Below are 17,302 nucleotides of genomic sequence, written 5' to 3'. Positions count from 1 at the left end.
AGTACACTTCATTATTTTGGGGTTGTTCAATAATACTAAACAAATGTAATGAACATAGTAGAACATTCCACAGTATTTAAATCCTCTGGGATAATTTCTTTCCCATAATATCACTGGAGCTTTAATATAATTTTCTAGGCATATTTTCTTTTATTTTCATTAAACCATATGATAGTAAGCCAGCTGAATCAAAATAATTAGAGTAATAAGTTATATTTGTCCTTTGTGTTTTCCCAAGTCATTTCTTATACATTATGTCATCTGAAAGAAAGTAAAATTTTAGATAGACCCTGACATTTAGAAAGAATGCTTTATTTACACAGTTGGTTAATTTTTTTTTTTTTGATAGGGAGGCTTTTTATAGCCAGCTATTTTTTTCTTTGCATCTGGGTCACCTGTTTTTACAGGAATATATTAATTCTTTACTTCTCAATTTAAATGACAGCAATATTTTTGAAATGACAGTTTAATTTGAAAGTGAAAAAAATATAGTTGTTTCCATCTGGCAGAAAACTAACTATGGTTACTTTCTTTAACCTTTTAATGGATAAAATACCAAGAGGACTGGTAACTTCTGTGGCACTTTCATGATTTTTTTCACATTTTCTAAAAAATCATTTACAAAGAACTCAGCTTCCTTTCAAGTAAACTGTTAATAAATAAAAAAATCTTCATCTGGATTTTGACAATCTGCTGAAAAGCTGCCACTATGACAATATCCAAGATATGATACCTAGGAATTGTACACTGCTTTCAAAATTTCTATTTCTACAAAACACATCTGCTGCTCTCTAGGAAGTTCAAAGATAATCAAGCTTTTAAATTATTGATTTTTTTCATCTCCTGCAGGTAAAAATGCAGGTATTTTATACAAATAAATGATACTATTGCCTTGGAAAACAAGAGACATCTTTTAAGATCCTAAATTTCAATTCTACCCTTTAAATTGCAAATTTAAAATCACTTCAGGGACATAGTTACTTAAATGCCTATTGAGCTGCATGTTAGCCACAAATATCACACTCATTTACAATAAGGCTAAGATATTTTACAATCAGGACTGTAGAGTTCAGTTAGACTTTCTGGATTTGAATCAGTAGTTCTACACTTACTAACTTCTTTACATTTCAATTTCTTCATTTACAAAATGGGAATAACAATATTCCTTACCTCATAGAGGAGTAAATGAGTGAATGTATAAAATGAGTACATGGCGCTCTAGACGGTTTGACTCAGTGGATAGAGCATCGGCCTCCAGACTGAAAGGTCTTGGGTTCGATTCCGGTCAAGGGCATGTACCTTGGTTGCGGGCACATCCACTGTAGGAGGTGTGCAGGAGGCAGCTGATCAATGTTTCTCTCTCATCGATGTTTCTAACTCTCTATCCCTCTCCCTTCCTCTCTGTAAAAAATCAATAAAATACATTTTAAAAAAATAATAATAAAAATAAAATGAGTGCATGGCTATTGACAGGCCTATACTCAGTACGAAATAAGTGGTACCTAGGATAGTCATTTTACTTATTCCATACATTTAAGTGTGGAAAAATACTTGCATAGTCATAATTTGTAAAACGTATAATATTAACATTAATTATTATCTATTCACATTAACATTAATATATTAGTATCTATTCAATTTTTCCTGTGTGCATATATACTTATTTAATCCTGTAATAATTACTAGTAAGGTAATTAGTCATATTTTATAGAAAAAAAGTAACAATCAAGAGGCTAAATCACTTGTCCAAAGCCACACAAGATCTCATTCTATTTCATACGTTTTTCATATGTATTCATAATGCTGAAAATACATGAACTCTATCAATTATAAAGACAGCATATTTTTCTTTAGAATACAATTTTCATTTTTTATCTATGAATTTCCCAGTGTTGGGCCTCCAGAGTGCTTCCAACCTCTTGCCAGGATAAACAAAGCTTTCATGAATATTCCTTCAGACTTCTAAGATAATCTTCAATGGTCCAATGCCTGCTCTTGTGTAATCTTTTCCCGAACAAGTGCAGGACCTAGGAACATGATGGGATTCCACTCATGTGATGATATTACATTATTTGGCAAAAGCAAAAGGATTTTGCATATGTAATTAAGGTCCCAAATCAGTTTGCTTTGATTTAATCAAATGGGAGATTTCCTTGAGTAGGCCGGACTTAATAGGGTTAAAGCCCTTAAAAGAGAGACTTAAGTTTTTTTCCTGAAGAGCAATTCTGCTGCTAGCCTTGAAGAACTAAGACACTATGAGTTCAATAGCTGTGAGCAAATGATTCTGCCGTAAATCACATGAGTTTGGAAAAGGACCTTAATTGTCAGATGAGACCACAGCCCTAGGCAACATCTCCACTGCAGCCTTGTGAGATCCTAAGTGGAGAACCCAACTAAGCCAAGCCCAAACTCTGATCCACATGAAGTGCGATATAATAAATGTGTGTTGTTTAAAGTCACTGGAAGAGAATCTCCTTAAGATTGATCTCGAGGGAAGAATTTCCAGGTCATTAGTTATGTGATACCTAATTTGTGCATCAGAGCATAAGGGTTCCTATACTCCAATATCCCTGCCTACACTTTGATTTTTGCCAGCATAATTGGTGTAAATATCTATCTCATTGATATTGTGTTTTTATTATTATTAATGAGTTTAGGCAACATTAATTGGCTAATTTCATGTTTTTATTATTTTGAGTTTCCTCATCTATGAGCCAGTTTGTATTCTTTGCCATTTTGTCTACAAAATTTGCTGACTTTTTATTGTTGTTTTGCAACAATATCTCTTTAGTCCTAGATATTTTGAATATATTTTCCCTGTCTGTCATCTGTCTATCAATATTTTTAATTAACATGTTGGAGTACATCCTTAGTTTTCACATCATAAAATTTATCACTATTTTTCCTTTGTAGGCCTAACAAGCCTGGGGACTCATCTCTGTAAAAATCATGCAGTGGGAGACAGGAAGGGGGTAGGAAGCAGAATAGAAGCAGACAGAGGAGGAATGCAGAGAGCAGTGTGGTTGGTGTACAGCTGCTGACATTCAAGAGTAGGATTTTGCACCCAGACAGCAGCCATTCAAGACACGGCTATCCAAAGAGGATTGTTAATATTCTTGTGGCTACCATTTAACATATGGATGGAAAATCCTGGATGGTGCGGAATTAGAATTCTCTGAAAGTGCAGCAACCATGAGGTTGGAGAAAGGAGATTATGATCTAGAAGAAAAGCTCAACATTTGCTAATCTGTAGGATGCTGGTAAATGAGAGGAGACAAAGATCGTGTAGGTCAGATGTATCTTACAAGTTTTCTAATTCTGAATTGCAAGACAGAGAGAGAGAACTTTGCCTCAGTGCAGTAACATTGAGGTGAGAGAAAGCACTCTGCCCCTACTTGCAATTTGAGACTTGGAATGAATTGCTTTGTGTGTTCACCCAGACCAACCTGGGTTACTTCTGGGGCAGTGGTCAGCACAGCACCTTGACTTTTCTCAAGTCCTCTTGGTTCCTTGACAACATGGTGGGAACCTAGACTAACAGAGAGTCCTGACTGGAAAGTCAATGGTGACTCTGCAGCATTGCCATGGAAGCTACAGAACAGACTTCTAGGACAAAATCTGCATGGAGGCAGCCAGAAATGAGAGGGGTGGAGTAAATGGGGGAGTGTCATGGAAGCTGAACAAAGAGAAAGAGGGGAAGAGAGACAGACACACACGCGGGGGGGGGGGGGGGGGGGGGCGGGGAGAGAGAGAGAGAGAGAGAGAGAGAGAGAGGCCTATAAGTTCCACCAACCATTGCCAGATGGAAGAGGCACAAAAGGTCCCAAGGAAGCTACAAGACACTGCACCTGAGGACTTTACCCTTCCCCTGTTATCTGAGGACATATATGTCACCACACCTCCAACCACACAGACAAAGCATAAGGAAAGAAGCACAAGAATCTCCCATGTGAGGAACAGAGCCCAACCAAACAAGACTGGTTAAATTAATGTTAACTTTTCACTTCACCCCACCCCCCCTTCCCACACCAGCTGCTGGGGGCTCAGAAGGCAGACTAGGTTGGTTACAGAGAAAATAAAGAAGCTGCTTCTCCCCTCCCCCGCCCCCGCCTTGCACATCTGTGTGGCAGTGTGACTTAAACATTCCATCCTGTTTCGTGTTCATATGAGGCCACTCAAAGATTGTGACCACTCAGTATTAAAAATATCTTTGTCTTCATTTAGTTATTTAAAATTAGCTACTCATACCAATGTCTGCATTTGTGATGCCAGTTAAATCATACTTGAAACTCCCAGATGTTTCACCCTATGTTGACATGTTTGCCCAGTTACATGCAAAACATCTGGCTAACTAGTTTAAGTTTTGCACTTTTTCACTGTGTGTTTGATGTGATATAAACTCAATCCAACACTTAGAAACATCACAATATAATTTGACGCAGCTGTGATTCATTTAGTGCTGCTTTGGATCCCCTGGACCTCCATTTGTCTTACGACTGTCTTTGTTGGAGTGTGACCATGCACAGTAGGAAAACTCAGCTCGGTTCTAACGTACTGTTGGAATGATCCTAGAGCTCTGGCTGGAACTTGGTGGAAATGAGCATAGCTCTCCACCTCACAAAGATGTCCACTAAAATATCACAAGCATGGAATTAAATTAAAATGTACCCTGGGGAGACATTCATGTGGAAGTTGTACTATCAAGCGCCACCTCTCAATTCTATCAGGGAACCTAACTGATAAAACCAAACAGATGTAATATATATCTAGGCAAAACACCCCAGCCATGCCCAGAAAAGACTGTAAATGCCCATATGTACCCTAAATTCTATGTCTAGATAGATTCTATGTCTAGACTGAAAAATAATCATCACATTGTCAGGATACATTTTCTGAAACAAGAATCATTTTACTTAGGTATTTGGCTTAGTCAAATATGATGTTATTGCCATAAAGGTGCTAGCTTACACAAACATTATAATAGTATTATTTCATTTAAATGGCATTTTTATTTCAGAAGGTGGTCAGATTTGCTACAAAAGTAATTAAATTTTTGTTTACTTTATTCTGAATTTGTTGAATATGGACATAGAATAAAATCTGGTTTATTATTATTCATTATATTGCCAGAGCATGGTTTTGGCAGAACAAAATGAGCATGATAATAGCCTCAGGTTCTAGCTTCTATTAGTCAAAACAAAATACAGTTTAGTTTTCAGTGGAGAAATCTTAATCTCACGATATTTTCATACATTGCAACTCTAGAACTAAATATTTTTTTAATAAATTCAGATATAAAATTATTCAAATTTAAAATTTTATATATAAAATACTACATTGCTTTATAACTTGAATGGATGTTCCTTAGAGGTGTCTATTATTAGAATCAAGTCTCTATTCTTTGCCTTGACTTTGCTTCCTCTTGATTTTTTTTTATTTGAAACAAAAAATATCCTATATAATAAAAAGCTAATATGCAAATCAACCAAACAACGGAACGACCAGTTGCTATGATGCACACTGACCACGAGGGGGTAGATACTCAACGCAGGATCTTTCCCCTGGTGGTCAGTGCGCTCCCACAGGGAGATTGCCACTCAGCCAGAAGCCGGCCGAATGGCTGGCAAGCACAGCGGCGGTGGCAGGAGCTTCTCCTGCCTCCACAGCAGCACTAAGGATGTATGACTACGGGCTTAGGCCCGCTCCCTGTGGGGAGCAGGCCGAAACTATCAGTCTAACATCCCCTGAGGGCTCCCGGACTGTGAGAGGGCACAGGTCAGGCTGAGGGACACGCCCCCACCCCCCACCCCGAGTTAACAAATTTCGTGCACTGGGAGATCAATCAACAGTGTAAAATGCTAGGTTCTGGGTGGTAATTGTTGTTTTACTCATGTTATGTGCAGTTTGCACAGTGTAAAATCTACCTATCAAACTAATTTTCAAAAATTTAACATTATTTTTATAGACTGTTTCTAATGCAAATTCAGATTTTTGGTTCAATCCTAGATATAAAGGATAAGAGTTATTCATGCACTTGAAGGCGTTAAGTTTAATGTCAAAAACAAGTCAAGAAAATTCAAACTGAAGATCTTATGACCTCATAACTACCAGTGAACCATTGTGGCTAACTGAATCTGCAACTGCCCCTCCACGCTTGATTAATGATGTGTGCTTGTGGAAATGTCCTGGCTATGTCATAATGCCTATTTTATGTCTTGAATCAGATTAATCATTTTCCATGTTCTTTTTCCATGTTTCATCTCCAGGTTAAAATTGGTTTACCTAAGCCAAAAATAAATTGAAATAGGATGTGCTGGAAATGTTTGACACATATCCTTGGATACTACAAAATTCACATCATGATAGCCTTTTACTTGTCCAGGTTTTTTTCATATAGGAGAGTTCAGAGGCTTGGTTCATATAATTACCTAGTCAAAAGCTCATATCTCAGTGGTTCAGCACTTAAAGATATTTCTGAATATAGTACCTCAAAACAGAATCACCAGAGTTCTACATTGTTTTATAGTTCCATTATTTGAGAATAATAATGGGATATAATATGAAATAAGCCACATTCAGAAATTCTATGCAGTATTTAAATATATAATCATAACACTGCTATTTAAATCTATAATTATTTTGCATGTTGTGGCACTTTCTTAGAGACTTATATAATCATATAAAGGAGTAGGATTTATTGAGAATTATAAGAAGTCACAATTTTAAGATACTTTCTTTTCAGCCATATTTGGAATCCTATGAAATATAAAACAAAACATTAAACATCCAAATTTTTAAACTATGAAATAGTAAAACATTTGAATGTCCCAAATATTAACTGCAAATAATTTTAAAATATAGTTCAGCTGTTTTAGAATAAATTGAGAAAGAGTTCTGTTAGAAAAGTAGAATGTATTTAACTTGGAAAAAGAAAAACTGCCTTTTTATTTTTGAATAAGAGTTTTCTGTTTTAGAGCACCAATACTTGGCTCTCTCTACGTAGATCGGTTTGATTACAAATCCAAAGAAAATGTTCTGAGAACAGTCTACTTGTTTGCTCTAGGTTCAGAACTTGATGTAAGCATCCTTCGATGGCTGAAAGCCTACTTTCACAAAGATTTCATGTTCGCAAATAACACCAGGAAATGATCCTGGTGAGAAAATTAAACAAAGTCTAATTCATGGTTAGGTATGGTTTAAGTCAGTAAAATGATAAAATTAAACTCCTGTTCCTGTGTATTAGCTGTGAAGCAGATTTTAACTGCCCTAAATGAAGGGAATTCACCATTCTTGCATTTAAAGAGATCTACTTTAATAAATCATAAATCATTTTGTGCTTTTTATTTATTTTTTACTTAAAGACATATCTATATTTCAAGATTATTCATTCCAAAAATCTAATTCAAATAGCCCTTTTGTGTCACAATCTGTAATTGCAGGAATACTCCCATTTCCATCTGTGAGCTCCATAAGTTCAGAATTTTTCTCTTGTTTGTCTTTGTATTTAAGTAAATGATCAGGATGTAGATGCCTTTAAATTATTAAGTGACGTTAGTAGTCTTTATGTGGAGAAGTCACAGAATTATAGATATGAGGGTTGTAATAATCAGTAGTGACAACAAAAAACAAATAAAACCAGCTTAAGCATATAAAGAACTTGGAAAAGCGCATGAGTATATCTTACTTCAAGGCATTTCTAGGTTCAGGAATTCCAATGATGTCCACTGAGCTCTCTGTATATATTTTTTAAAGATGTTATTCTTTTTATCTATTGATCTCTCTCCAACTGTTAAGGTGGACAACAGTAGCCTCAGTTAATTGCCCTTACAGCTTATATTAAAAAATAATTGTGATTGTCTTTTTGAGACCTAAAGCAGAAGAATCCAAATGAGTACTCAGTTTGATATTGGTTGAAACATGTGCCCAGTCCTAAATAAATCACTGTACAGTAGAGGGGATGATCAAAAATATATGTTCTTTACTGAAGTACTTTTAGTGTTTTAATCAGTAAATTAAAATCAGGAAATAAGTGACTTACTGCATGTCACCCAGGAAGTTAGTAGCATAGTTACACAATGCTAAAGTAATTTTAAGGACAAGCTAGATAGCAAAAATAAAAGAGAAATATAGAAAGATATCATTCGTATTTATCTCACTTTATTGACATTTATACACATGCTTAAAACATTAATATAAACAAGGTTCAATGTGGCTGTGAATTACTGAAGATCAACTTGGCATTTGTCTGCATGTATTTCCTAATCAACTGTTCTTGTGTTTGGCACTTATTTGGGAAAAAACAAAAATGCTAGAACTGAAAACTAGAATAGAAACTACCAACTCAGTGGAATATTGAAATAAAAGTATTTTATTTGTTTTTATTTTTAAAATTCTATACTAGTTCTCTTTAATAGACTATTGCTATCACATGTCTGTGAATAAAGTAGACACTTAATGTTTAATTCATTTTACCTAAAGTTTATATTTCTTTCCACAGCAAAGAAGTTCTACATATTTTAGTTCCTTTTTACCTTCTTTAGTATTCCCACTCTCTCACCTCCTCACTCACCCCTATCAAAATTCCTCCTGACTTGAAGGATTTGAGGTGGCTTCCAAAAATACCTACAATAATACCCACTTCTAAAAATATAGCACAATGAGATTCATTTAACAATGATGTAGTGGCAACTGGGAAATTAAAATGAAACCTGGATTAGTTTTAATATTAAAAAAAGGTATCCCTTTTAGTCCTGTAATCTTTAAGGAAGATGGGCTATGTATTTATAGTTGAGCTTTCCAGAAGCCAACAGGAAGAAACTAAAACACAATTATGATGCACAAAATTTGATAAAAGCAAACATTGTTTAGGATTAGCACATCTGTGACACTACCAGGAGAATTGCTACAGAACACCTCTTGAGAATTGTTACTCCCAGGAAATGGAGTGACATGCAAGGTGATAGATGACATTTAAGCAGATTTCAGTAAAAGAAAATTGATGTAGAATCAAAACACTGTGCTCCAAATGCATGGTCTTCTGATTATCTGGTTAACCTTGGGAACAATTTTAGAAAACTGGATAGATAATATATCTATTTTTCACTCATTCATTAATTCATTATTTCCATCAAAAATTATTTTGTTCTTTATTTTGCACATTGAAAGATACAGCATACAAAAAAATAGAAATAGTTCTTGCTCTATCTTGAACTCACAGTCTTGAAATTGATACATATATCAAATAAGTTTTATAACAAATGTGATTAGTAATGTATTATAATATTTATGAGCTATATGATAACATGGGATATTGCAGAAAATGCTAAGCTAGTTAAGGAGATCAGAGACAACCTCATGGAAGGAGTTATCTCAAAACTGGAACAAAAAATAAATAAGTCAGAGCAAGAGATAAAGTTGGAGAGGTAGGAATCAGTTTCACACAGACCCTTGTAAGGTATGACAAGGAGTTTGGATTTCATCCAAAGGCCAGTGGAAACCACTGAAGGGGTAATTAGCAGAACTATATAATCTGGTTTGAATTTTTGTAGCACTAGCTTAGAAGTCAGAAAGTACTGATGATGGTTAAGATTAGGGTAGTAACAGTGGAGTTAGGTATGAATGGATTCAAGAGATGGAAGGTACAATTGTCAAGACTCAGTGATTTATAGGTGACGCAAGAGAATATTTCACTTGTTGGCAATTAATAGATGAAAAGGTAAATTTCCTACTAAAATATGAAACATTAGTTATTGTTGCCTGTTATTTCATAAAATAAAGTCATGTTATCCCACATGCAAGAAAATTCTTTCCTCTATCAATGGTGGGTTGGAGGGGGAAGTACACACATTTTATCTAAACATGTCATTAAATTGTAATTTACAATATTTTAAAAGGAGAACTGTGTGTCAATGTTTTGTTTTATTCTAATAGATATTGTTATGTGATTCATCCCAAAACTATTCCTACTCAAGGGTCCAAGATAGCAACATAGAAAGACCCTGAACTCATCTCCACCACTGACACACCAAATATACAACTACATAATAGCAATTCCTCTTAAAGAACAACTTAGGACTGATTAGAGACTTTCTGCACAACCAACAATGGAGGCACGACATAGAGAATGGTAAGAGAGATAGAGAAGTAAGTGGTAACTGGGGGACCCACAGCTGGATGAGGCAAGCTGCAGTAGGGAGAAATATCACAGAGGCCTACAGCCTGCTCTAAGGCAAAATGATAAAACACTAATTGAAAGGGCACTTAAGACTGTCCATTTAAAAAATCCATTTACTAACCCCAAGGCATCTGCCAAATGGATGGAGAATTGCAAGAACTCTAAGGGAGGGATCTGTGATAATTTTCCAGGATCAGAAGTACTGTTGAGTGCCGTTGTTTATGTTCCACGTAGATAGTATAGGCAGTAGCTTAGTCCAAGTGATTTAGCCATCCTGCAAGGCCTTCACAGTGAGGCCCAGTCTGCCAGCCCTACAGGGCATCTGCCAGCCCTACAGAGCCACACACCCCAAGCCACTTCAAGCAACATTTGCTGCAACCTCAGGAAGCTAATACCCCCACAGCAACTTGGGTTATGCATGCACCTGCTTTGGCTCCAGGTAGCCTGCAAAAACCACCCAGCACACATAGCTTGCTCCTACACAAGGCCACTCCTTCAAGATTGGGAGAGAAAGTTGTTTCATCTAATTCATAGAACAAACTGATAAGATAAATATGTTCCAAATAAAAGAACAAGGAAAAACACAGAAAAAAAAAAGTCTTAATGAAATAAAGATAACTAATTTACCTGATAAAAAGTTTCAAATATCAGTCATAATAAGGATGCTCACAAAACTTGGGAGAACAATAAAGGAACCCAGTGAGACCTTCACAGAGTTAGAAACAGTAATAAAGAACCAATCAGAGCTGAAGAATACTATAATCAAAATGAAAAATACTCTAGAGCAGTGGTCGGCAAACCGTGGCTCGCGAGCCACATACGGCTCTTTGGCCCCTTGAGTGTGGCTTGGCGTTAGAACCACTTCTTCAAAAGAGACTCGCCCAGGCCAAAAAGTGACTTCTGTGCATGGGCCACGAAATTTCAATCGCACTGTATGTGCACGCTCGCACATGGTATTTTGTGGAAGAGCCACACTCAAGGGGCCAAAGAGCCGCCTGTGGCTCGCGAGCCGCTGTTTGCTGACAGACCACTGCTCTAGAGGGAAGCAAGAGTAGATTATATAATAAAGAAGAATGGGTGATTTACACTACTATCTTTCAGATTGATAATTCAATCAGAATAGCAAAAGAAAATGACTTTAAAAAATGAAGATCCCTAGCCAGTTTGGCTCAGTGGATAGAGCCTGTCGAACAGAAAATGAGGATAACTTAAGAAACTTCTATAACAAAATCAAATGCACTAATATTCACATTATAGAGGTTTTAGAATGAGAAGAGAGAGATGGACAGAAAACTGAGTTGAAGAAATAATGGCTGAAAACTTTCCTAGCCTGAAGAAAGAGCAAGACATATAGGTTCAGGAAACAGAGTTCCAAAGAAAATGAACACCCCAAAAAAGTACACAAAGGCATATTGTAGTTTAAGTGGTAAAAGTTAAACATAGAGAATCATGAAGGCAGCAAAACTAAAACAACTAACCACATACAAGGAAAATGCCATAAGGCTATCAGTGGTTTTCTCAGCAAAACATTGCACAACAGAAAAGAATAACATGATATATGCAAAGTGCTGAAAGGAAAGAACATACAACCTAGAATACACTATTTTGTAAGGTTATTCTTCAGAATTGGAGGGGAGATCATTTCCCAGACAAGCTAAAATTAAGGAGTTCATCACCACTAAACTGGCTTTACAAGAAATGTTTTAAAAATTCCATTAAAATAGACCCTTTAAGTCCATAACTGGAAATAAAGATCATATAAAAGGAAAATCTCATGTGTAAAGACGAATGTATAGAAAAGGCAGTGGATTAGCCACTTAAGAAGCTAGAATGGAGAGTAATAACAAAACAAAACAAAAAAAGCAAAATCAAATATAAATACATTGAGTGGTTAGGGGATAAACAAAACTGAAATATAAAGTCAAAGACATGTGGAGGGGGAGTAATATTGTAAAGTTTTCAGAATGCAATATAACTTAAATGTTTATCAGCTTAAAATAGACTGCTCTATACATAGTTGATATATATGAACCTCATAGTAACCAAAAACTAAAATCCTATAAAAGATACACAAAAATTAACAAGAAAGGAATGCAAACATAGCACTAAAAAATATGAGCAAACTACAAAGAAAGAAGAACTACATAAATATCCATGAAACAATGAACAAAATTACAATAAGTACATGCCTGTGCTGCACCAGCCCAGCCATGGGTGAACCTTAGGTGGGCGATGAAGGATCATAAAAGACAGACAAGAGAATATAGCTGGGGCTGGGTGAGTCTCTAGTGCCTGGATAAGGACACAGAGAAAGACCCAGCCTGCAAGCCGAAGCTATTTTTATAGTCAGAGCACACAAAGCAAAACAAGGAAAGTGGTCAACATGTTTACAATGTTCTTGTGAGTTTCACCTTGTTTTGGCAGCACTTGCTACACCTCCCACAGCCCATTAGCTACCTAGGAAGGAACTAGGGAGGATTATAAGGTTAAACTTAATTATGCTAGGAGGGCTCTGCCCTCCAAGCTGGGACTTGTTTGTGGCCCTGCCACAGGTCAGTCAAAGGCTTGACCCTATAGCCACTCCCTACACATGCCTATCAATAATTACTTTACTTTAAATGTAAATGGACTACATGTTCCAATTAAAAGATATGTGGTGCCTGGATGAATAACAAAGCAAGTTTATCTATATGCTGCTTAAAGGCAACACAGTTCAGATCAAGAGACTCACTTCAAAACAAAAGACACAGCCCTGGCTAGTGTGGCTCAGTTGGTTGGAGCCTTGTCCCATACAGCAAAAAGTGACAGGTTCTATTCCCAGTCTGGGCACATAACCAGGTTGCAGGTATGATCCTGGGCTGGGGTGTATATGGGAGGTAACCATTCAGTGTTTCTCTCACACATTGATGTTTCTCTCTCTCCCTTCCTCTCTCTAAAATAAATTTTTAAAGAAAGACACACAAAGACTGAAACTGAAAGGATGGAAAGACATTCCATGCTAATAAAAGTAAAATATCTGGGGTAGTAATACTTAAATCAGATACAATAGACTTTAAAAACAAAGACTGTAAAAAGACACTAAGAAGGGCATTGCATAATGCTAACTGGGTCAATCCAAGAAGAAAATATGATAATCATAAATATTTATGCATCCTTCATAGGAACTCTAAATATATTATGCAAATATTAGCAGACATAAATGAAGAAATTGATAGTATAACAATAATAGTAACAGACTTTAATGTTCAACTTACATCAATATATCTATTATGCAGGCAGAAAATCAATATGGAAACATTGGCCTTCAATGACACATTAGATCAGAAGAATATGATAGATATTTATAGAACATTTCACTCAAAAACTGCAGAATGCACATTCTTTCCAAGTGCGCATAAAACATTATCCAGGATAGATAATATATTAGGCCACAAAACAAATCTCAGTAAATTCAAGAAGATTGAAATTATAGCAAATATCTCCATCTACCACAACTGCATGCAAATAGAAATCAATTACAAGAAGAAAACTGAAAATAAAAAACAAAACACCAAAATGTGAAGATTAAACAATAGGCTACTAAACAACCAGTGGGTCAAAGAAGAAAACAAAGAGAACACGTTTTAAAATATTGAAATAAATGAGTATGGAAAGACTGTCCTCCAAAATCTATGGAATGAAGCAAAAGCAGTTAGTTCTAAAATGGAATTTCATAGTGATGCAGGCCTACCACAAAAATCAAGAAAAACCCCAAATAAACAATACAACTGTACACCTAAAGGAACTAATAAAATCCAAAGAAAGTAGAAAGAAGAAAATAATAAAGATCAGAATGGAATAAACAAAATAGATACTAAGTAAAGAATAGAAAAGATCAACAAAACTAAGAGCTAGTCATTTGAAAAAAATAACCAAACAATAATATGACAAGTTCCAGCACCTGGAATAAATAAGTTTTATAAACATACCTCTTTTCAAGACTGAACCAGGAAGAAACAGAAAATCTGAACATATCAAAAATTAGTAATGAATTCAATCAGTAATCAAAAAAACTCTTAAACAAAAATACAAGACCACATGGTTTCACAGTTGAATTCTACCAAACATTTAAAGAAAAAATAATACCTATCCTTCTCAAAATATTCCAAAAAATTCAAGAGGAAGAGAAAATCCCAAAGTCATTCTATAAAGCCATATATATTCTTATACTAAAACCAATGACATTACAAAAATATAAAATTACAGGCCAATATCTCTGATAAACAAGAACCAAAAATTCTCAATGAAATATTAGCAAACTGATTTCAACAACAAATTACAAGGTCATATACCATGATCAAGTGGGATTTATTCCAGAGCAAAGATTGTTATATGTTATCCAACAATCAATCATGATGTACTACATTAAAAAAATGAAAGATTAAAAAAAAATGTGGTCATCTCAATAGCTGCAGAAAAAGCATTTGACAAAATTCAGCATTTGTTTATGTCAAAATCTCTGAACAATGTAGGTATAAAGGGAACATACTTAAACATAATGAAGGCTATATATGACAAACCCATAACTAACATTATAGTCAATGATGAAAAGATAAAATATTTTCTTTCAGAATCAGGAACAAGATAGTGATGCATGCCTTCATTAATTTTACTTAACACTAGAAGCCCGGTGCATGAAATTCGTGCACGGCAGGGGGTTGTTCCTCAGCCCAGCCTGTACCCTCTCCAATCTGGGACTCCTGGAGGGATGTCCGACTGCCCGTTTAGGCCCCATCCTGGTGGGATCGGGCCTAAATGGGCAGTCGGACATCCCTCTCACAATCCAGGACTGCTGGTTCCCAACTGCTTGCCTGCCTGCCTTCCTGATTGCCCCTAACCGCTTCTGCCTGCCAGCCTGATCACCCCCTAACCACTCTGCTGCCAGCCTGGTTGATGCTTAACTGCTCCCCTGCCAGCCTGTTTGCCCCCAACTTCTCTCCTCTGCCAATCTGGTCACCCCTAACTGCCCTCTCCTGCAGGGTTGATCACCTCCAACTGCCCTCCCTTGCAAGCCTGGTCCCTCTCAACTGCCCTCCCTTGCAGGCCGGGTGCCTCCCAACTGCCCTCTCCTGCTGGCCATCTTGTGGTGGCCATCTTGTGTCCACATGGGGGCAGGATCTTTGACCACATGGGGGCAGCTATATTGTGTGTTGCAGTGATGATCAATCTGTATATTATTCTTTTATTAGATAGGATAGAGACCTGGTGCACAGGTGGGGGCCAGCTGGTTTGCCCTGAAGGGTGTCACAGATAAGGGTGGGGGTTCCCTTGGGGTGTGGGGCGGCCTGAGCGAGGGGCCTGTGGTGGTTTGCAGGCCGGCCACGCCCCCTGGCAACCCAAGGGGAGGCCCTGGTATCTGGAATTTATTTTCCTTCTACAATTAAAACTTTGTAGCCTGGAGCGGAGCCAAGCCTGGGGCTCCGGCAGCCATTTCTGTGGCAGTTAGTTCACCTTCTACAATTGAAACTTTGTTGCCTTAAGCGGGTGGGCCCGGCCAGGGTGTGCAGAAAGCTTTGCTTCCCCTGTTGCCGCCGGCAACCCTGGCCTGCTCTCTCAAGCTCCATTCTGTTGCCATTTATTTGAATTTGTTTACCTTCTATAATTGAAACTTTGTAGCTTGAGTGGAGGCTTAGGCCTGCAATGGCTATGGAAAGCTTGGCTTGCTCTGTTACCTGGGAAACCTTGCTCTCTGTGGCTGTAGCCATCTTGGATTGGGGTTAATTTGCATACTTGCCCTGATTGGCTGGTGGGCGTGGCTTGGCTGATGGGCGTGGTTTATGTAGCGGAGTGATGGTTAATTTGCATATTACCATTTTATTAGAGAGGATAGTATTGGAAATCTTAGCCACAGCAAGAGGAAAGAAAGAAAGAAGAAAGAAAGAAAGAAAGAAAGAAAGAAAGAAAGAAAGAAAGAAAGAAAGAAGAGAAGAGAAGAGAAGAGAAGAGAAGAGAAGAGAAGAGAAGAGAAGAGAAGAGAAGAGAAGAGAAGAGAAGAGAAGAGAAGAGAAGAAAGAAGAGAAGAGAAGAAAGAAGGGAGTGAGGGAGGGAGGGACGGAGGGAGAGAGGGAGTAAAGGAAGGAAGAGGAAGGAAGGAAGGATTCAAATTGGAAAGGAAGAAAACCCACTATTTGCAGGTGACATTATACTATATAAAGAAAATGGCAAAGATTCCATCAATAAACTATTATAAATAAGAAATAAATTCAGCAAAGTGGCTGAATAAAAAATTAATATTTATAAATCTGTTGTTTTATACAATGATAACAAACTATGAGAAGGAGAAATCAAGAATAGAATCTTATTTATAATTGCATAAAAAAAAAACTAGGAACAACTTTAAAGAGGGCGGTAAAAGACCTGTCCTCTAAAAACTATAATATATTGATTAAAAAAAATTGAAGACAACACAAATAAATGGATCAATATAGCATACTCATGGATTGGATTAATATTCTTAAAATGCCCATACTATCTAAACCAATATGCAGACATATTGCAATTCCTATCACAATACCAATGGTATTTTTCACAGGACTAAAACAAAGAACCCCAAAATATATGTTTTACTACATATAACAAAAAAAAAAAAAAAGACTCCAGAGATCCACAGCAATCTTGAAAAGAAAAGCAAAATTGGAGGTATCATGCTCCCAGAATTCAATTCAAACTATACTGCAAAGCTGTAATCAAAGAGTATGGTACTGGCACAAAAACAGACTCATCAATATATATAAAAGCCTAAGCGAGCGTTATGATCAGACAACCAGGATGACTGGAAGACTGGCCGGTAGCTATGACGATCACTGACCACCAGGGGGCAGACGCTCAACACAGGAGCTGCCCCCTGATGTTCAGTGCACTCCCACAGCCAACCTCCCACCACTGGCCAACCTCCCGCGGTCCCTCCCCCTGGCCAGCCACCCGATCAGGACTGGGAGAGATGGCCCTGATTGGCCTCAATCACCAGCTAGGCCGAGGAACCCCACCCATATACAAATTCGTGCACTGGGCCTCCAGTAGATCAATGAAATAGAGAGCCCAGAAGTAAAGGCTTCTATGTTCAATTAATCTACAAAAAAAGGGGTGCAA

At 37.0% G+C, this 17,302-nt stretch overlaps 1 protein-coding gene across 1 annotated transcript in view; it reads left to right on the top strand.

Moving 5' to 3' along the window:
* Positions 1–17,302, top strand: part of GPC5 (glypican 5) — a gene marked incomplete at both ends in the record, with an annotated part of 1,343,473 nt that overhangs the window by 1,302,247 nt on the left and 23,924 nt on the right. The window lies entirely within an intron of this gene.

The sequence above is a fragment of the Cnephaeus nilssonii genome (genome assembly GCF_951640355.1).
Source record: "Cnephaeus nilssonii genome assembly, chromosome: 8".
NCBI classification, from domain to species: Eukaryota; Metazoa; Chordata; class Mammalia; order Chiroptera; family Vespertilionidae; genus Cnephaeus; species Cnephaeus nilssonii.
Note: the sequence above shows the minus strand (reverse complement) of the source record. Positions and strands in the feature narration are given on the sequence as shown.